This window comes from Diadema setosum, chromosome 21, assembly GCF_964275005.1.
Source record: "Diadema setosum chromosome 21, eeDiaSeto1, whole genome shotgun sequence".
Classification (NCBI taxonomy): Eukaryota; Metazoa; Echinodermata; class Echinoidea; order Diadematoida; family Diadematidae; genus Diadema; species Diadema setosum.
Genome location: NC_092705.1, coordinates 18,386,115 through 18,392,630, shown reverse-complemented (window position 1 = coordinate 18,392,630; position 6,516 = coordinate 18,386,115).

The window sequence follows — 6,516 nt, the reverse complement described above, 5'->3', positions numbered from 1 at the left end:
AAAGGTGAGTCCACTAACGTTAGGGCCTAGGGAGTGTGTAACGTTAGAATGTCTATTGTACTTAGAGGTAGGACCTAGGGCCTAACTGTTAGGCCTAGGGTGCCTACCTAACAAACCTTATAAATTGTATTTGAAATCTAATGTTAATATAATATTGTTATAGAAACCTAACGTTAGATCTAACGTTAGTCTAATCGCCTCATTAGGCCTAGGTCTAGCACAGCTTACACACATCACTGCATGACACTGTCATCAGGTCTAACTACTCGTTAGGCCTAATAAATGTTAGGCCCTAGTTCTCTAACACTCAGTAACGTTAGAATTTCTACTAATGTTAGCTTAGATGTAACGTTAAAGTGAACCTTCCAAATCGTAATAACCTTAATAACCTTTCTCACTTTTTTTCTTTAAGACTTTAATTTTAACAAACCTTCGGAAAAACGGGCTAGTAGGCCTAACACTTAACAGTTAGACTCTAGAATCTAGTCTGCCTAATTTTAGACACCTCTTAGTAGACTAGGTCTATAACGTTAACAGTTAACGTTAGAATATCTAGCACAGAATATTCTACCGTTAACGTAACGTTAGATGTCTAACGTAAACTTAATTCTCAAGGTGTTACTGTTACTAACGTTAGAACTTACTGTAGAAGTGTTAGATCTAACGACACGTTAGCCCTACCTGACGTTGACCACGTTGTTAACGTTAACGTCGTTAATTTATATTTAACCTTTAGATAGAATGGTAGAAATCACTAGTCTAACATTAGATAGTATCCAGTAGGCCTACAACATAGGCCCTAGATCTAGTTAGGCCTAATAGGCCCTAGGCCTAATCATTTTTTAGCTTAAAGAAGAAATTTATAGGAAATAATATCATAAAAATTGACTGTTTTCCATCCTTTAATGTTATTTTGATTAATTTCTGACATAAATCATGCAATAAAGTTGTCTCTGCTTTGAATATAAGAATCTTTATTTTTACCAAATTTCAAAACTGCAAAAAGTTCGATGCGGCTACGAAAAGTGCCAAATCTGTGACGTCACCACGTGTGTATGCAACCAAGTGGGATTTACGTATCTATAGGCAAGCTGTGTGCACTTTTCAGGAAATTGGTGTGTAATTTGTTGTCAATCTAGAATAAATCGTCCGCCAAAACTATATATTCACGTCGTGAAATTGTTTGTTTGTTTGTGTTCATTGGAATCATATTTTACACCCATAAATTTACGGAAAAACAAAGTTTTAAAAGCACAAAACCTATCGTCAGCTCAAGATTCACCTGTGATCGCCGTGATCAGCTGTTCCTTCGTACAGCCACAATTTGCTGTTATTATTGACACAACAAATCGATAATTGTGGGGGAATTGCGTATAGCTGAGGTAATCTTACATGCTCATGAAGGATGTAACTAAGTCAAAGAGCTGTAATTGATTGGAAATCATTTTTACACCCATAAATTTACGGAAATACGACGTTTGAAAAGCACAAAACCTACCGTAATCAGCTCAAGATTCGCGATTGCTGTGATCAGGTGTACGCACGACAGTACCAGCAGAATCGGCAGTGAAGAGGTATTCCTTGATGCCGTGATTTCAGCTTGATTCTTCTTCGAAATGGCATGATGAAGGTTTGTTAGATAAATGTGACCTTCTTTTTCTCTTGTGTGTTGGTTTAAATTTCAATTTCTACCTCAACTTGCTAAAAAAACAGTCTAAAAAAGCGGGAAACTGCAACATTTCCGTGCTGAGCAGCAGTCACGATACACATGTTGCATGCAAGCATGCACCGCTGCTGCAGCGATCTCCATAGTATAACACGTAGGTTGCTTGTAAACAAGGAGGTCCTCGGCGCAGTTGACCAATCGTGAACACGTATTTCGATCACGTGTCTTGTTAAGCAACAAGGCTGTTTGCGCGTCTGGGAGACGATTTGCATAAACTTACGCATGTTTCAGACGAATTTATGAATGAAAGTGAGTAGCATGACATCATGCCATGACCATATTTGGAATAAGCAGAGGTAGAGCTTTCTGTAGGTACCAAATGTGTCGGGGTTCAACGCAGAATATCTAAGACACGATCGCCAAAAGAACAGTCATTTTCGCCGTAACGAAGGCGATTTGGTCTTTAGACGTAAGATTTTGGCCAACATTTGAGATTGACTTCCCACTTTTCTCTTCAAAATTCTACATTTTGTAGGTTGTATTTCGAAATGTTGTTGATATCAATCAGAAACTAGAAAATTTCCCCTACAACTTGATACCAAAATGTCAATTTGGTCCCTGAGGTAGGTCATTTTTTGACCTTTTTCGGGCTGTAGCGCGAAATCACATTTGCCGAGAAGTTCCGGGTTTTGCCAGAGCGGGTTTCTCATAGCCGTACGGCAAATCAGCTCATACACAATCATTAGGTGACGTCGCTCAAATCCGATGTTTCTTGTAGCGAACGGAGCTACGTGGTCATGGAAATTGGGTGTTTTTTCAATCTCAAAAACAGTTTGGGGGTAGAGTTACATCGTTTGACAGATATCCAGTTTTGTTAACTAGCTTCTTAGCTTTCCGTAGATATCAAACTTGTCATATTTCTAGATTCTCTATAAATTTCTGCTTTAACTTCATTTACTTGTTAATTATTAGACTAACGCGCTAGGCCTAACGTTAGATAGAACTTACAGAAGCTGTGTCTCTGTGAACTGATGTTGTTTCGTCACATGTGATAATCCAGTAATAAAAATCCAACCTTAAGATCCGTGAAATATTGACGAACGAAAGAACTGGTAGAAAACTAGTTTCTAACGTTGGAGCTAACGTTAGAGTAGGAGCCCTATTAACGTTAGATGAAAACAAAATCGTCCAACAGCCGGTTGTAACTGGTAGTAAGAGTTGTACCGGCGGTACCACATGCACTAGATCTATACTAGGCCCAGGCCCTACTCAATTTCACTATACAATGTAGTTCAATCGGTGATCGCATCATCAGTAGAGATGCTCTACCAAGGCCCACAATGCACCAGCCAACTTTCCAGACATCCGGTCACAACTGCATTCAGGGGTAAGCACTATTTGGGCACCCGTCCCGCTTCATCATGATTATTCATCATCTACATGTATCCGTTATACCCTGGAAATACATGATTTTCACATTTCCCGGCAGCGTTTTTACATTTCCCGGCAAAACTGAACATTTTTCCATCTCCCGGCGAGACGTCTTAACATTCCCCGTTGATGCAATTTTTCGAGATTTGTATATTTCCCGGCAATACGTTTTTACATTCTATGGCACGTATCCAGTGTTCTGCCATTTACTAGTACAGTATCTTACTGCCTGATGAATATTCATGATGAAGCGGGACGGGTGCCCAAATAGTGCTTACCGCATTATTCAGGTGGAGAATCGGATTCTTTCCGATTATGCGCTTTCTGTAGAAACAACCCGGGTCTGCGTTAGCGCAGTGTTTGATTACGCGCTTGCAAATTCTAGGTCTATCGGATTCTCTGTAGAAACACGCTGAAAGACGCTTGATAAACAACAACAAAAACTTCACTAGCCATGTCTACACATATCAAAAAACTTGAAGTTATACTAACTACGAGCGTAAAAATTCCTTCCCCTAACCACGACAAAACTTCGATGCCGTTCACACCTACATGCAGTTAGCAAAACCTCAAGGTAATGCTAACTACAATAGAAAATAAAGGGCGCCTAGTTCGTACATATACGGTTGCGCGCTATTAGTGAGGTTCACACCTATAGATCCCTTTACCTTAAGGTTTTCAAAACCACGACAACACCATAAGATGTTTTAGGGTTTTAGCCATGTCTACACCTATCCAAAAACTTGTAGTTATACTAACTACGAGCGTAAAAATTCCTTCCCCTAACCACGACAAAACTTCGATGCCGTTCACACCTACATGCAGTTAGCAAAACCTCAAGGTAATGCTAACTACGATAGAAAATAAAGGGCGCCTAGTTCGCACGTAGGGTTGCGCGCTATTGTGGAAAAAATTGAGCGTCGTGGTTAACAAAACTCCGTTCACATCTGTCATAGTTTAAGCGCGCTGTGGGGGGCATTCCTAAAACCACGACGAAACTACGACAAAACCCTAAGAAAGCTTATGGTGCTGTCGTGGTGTCTTCGCCTTAAGGTTTTGTCGTGGTTTTCAAAACTACATGCGTCTACATCTACGCTAACTTGGAGTTTAGTGCCTCGTAGTTTACAAAACCTTGTAGTTTTGAAAATCTTAAGGTAAAGGGATCTAAATGTGAACCTCACTTTTGTCGTAGTTTCATCGTGGTTTTGGGAATGCCCCCCACAGGGCGTTAAAACTGCGACAAATAGGTGAACGGAGTTTTGTTAACCACGACGCTCAATTTTCCCACAATAGCGCGCAACCGCATGTGCAAACTAGGCGCCCTTTATTTTCTATCGTAGTTAGCATTACCTTGAGGTTTTACTAACTGCATGTATGTGTGAACGGCATCGAAGTTTTGTCGTGGTTTGGGGAAGGAATTTTTACGCTCGTAGTTAGTATAACTTCAAGTTTTTGGATAGGTGTAGACATGGCTATTGTGGTAAAATTGAGCGTCATGGTTAACAAAACTCCGTTCACATTTATTTTTTGTCGCAGTTTTAACGCTCTGTGGAGGCATTCCCAAAACCATGATGAAACTATGACAAAACCCTAAGAAATCTTATGGTGTTGTCGTGGTGTCTTCGCCTTTTAGGTTTTGTCGTGGTTTTCAAAACTACGTGCGTCTACATCTACACTAACTTGGAGTTTAGTGCCTCGTAGTTTACAATCCTCCAAAGAGATTTTCCCCAGTGACTGCTAGAGTGCGGAGTCTTCATACGCCCTGTACTATTGTTTTGTGAGCGCAAGGGGAGCATTGGATGACAACGAGGCGGTACAACGGTAGGCTCACCCCTCGTGCTAACACGCTAGCAAACGAGCAACCGAGGAGCAGCCAAAATCAAGTGCGTACTCGCGTAAAAGTTCATAAGTTAGCGTAATACGCGCTGTAGAAATGTATACATAGTACGCAAAGTCCGCCATTGTTAAGTGACCAATGGCGGCCCCCATGAAATCACTGACTCCATTGTAGAGTCCGCCCTCTAGTGGTGGGGAGGAGAAAAATCTCTTTGCAATCCTCGTAGTTAGATCTAGGTGTGAACCTCATTAAAGACAGCGCGTCTCAGCAAATCAGGTGATGTGCGCGTACAGGCTTAAGGACCGCGCGCTGTCCATTTGTTTTGTACAGGATTAGCACGCACTTTCCTGTCTGTTCAGTTAGGCCTCGTTTGGTATTATTAGGGAGCTTTAGATTTTAGACGCGCGGACGTTCAAAGAGAAAAAAACACGATCTGAGCGTGCGCAGTAGCGCGGATCAAGTTACTGCGCACACTCAGATCATGTTTTTTTCTCTTTGAACGTCCGCGCGTCTAAAATCTAAAACTCCCTATTGACCGATTCTGTGACGCGCTATGTGTATTTTTGGCATGGGCGCAGCCATAGTGGGTGTATCAGCCGACCCCCCCTCCGCACTCCTCCACCCCTCTCCCTACATTAGCACGCGCGCAGAATGAAAAACTGCTTTAGCCAATGGGCGTCTCGTACTGAGTGCGCGAATGCTTGCTTAGTGCGCGAACCTTTGTTACAAGTGCGTGATAAACATGTTGCCCGGGGGTGGGGGGGGGGGGGGGGGTCGGCTGATACACCCACTATGGCTGCGCCCTGTGCCGTAAAATGTCTGCTGCCCTCAACGAACCCGAATCGGTCAATACAGTAGAATATGGCGATCACGAACTGCGTGTAAATTGTCTGAAATAGGGTCGAGATTTCCCTGAGACCGAGTTAGTCTGGATCCTTCTGGAATAAAAGTCGGTTTTCCGACTTTTATTATTTTTCTCAAAACACTCCAAAACGACTCATCATCCCGGCAAATCACGTCAGCTAGGTAAGTTTCTTTGTAGGCTCTTTCGATATATTGCAAGCAAACTTAATATGAAAAGGTGCCAGACGGGTTCTCAAACCCTTATCAAAACTATGTTTTTACTTCAAGATGATGATCATGATTAAGACGAATTCATTTGGAACAAGACATTGAGTACATTCATTACAACCATTGCAGTCAGCACAACTTGTGCACTGAAACTTGTCACTTATTGAGATACATTTGAAACTATAATTTGAAAATGATCTATCATTGACGAGATCTCGGGTTCAAGTTCCCTAACTGGTTGTGCTCCTTAGGCGAGGCACTTTATCCTTATGACCTGGCTCTTCGGAGGGGGACTTAAAGATGCCTTTCTGGATGATTACTTATAAACATTCAACGTTTCCTTAACGGTCACGTTAGAGAATCGATTCAATTGTAGGCATTAACAAGCTCATACGCGAAAGCTTATAGCAATGTTTCATAGTGTCTTGTGAAGACAATTCTCGAGAATCAATTATACAGCTAAGTCTATTTGGTCAGTGAGAAGATTGTGACTGATTGGGTTGATTCGAAA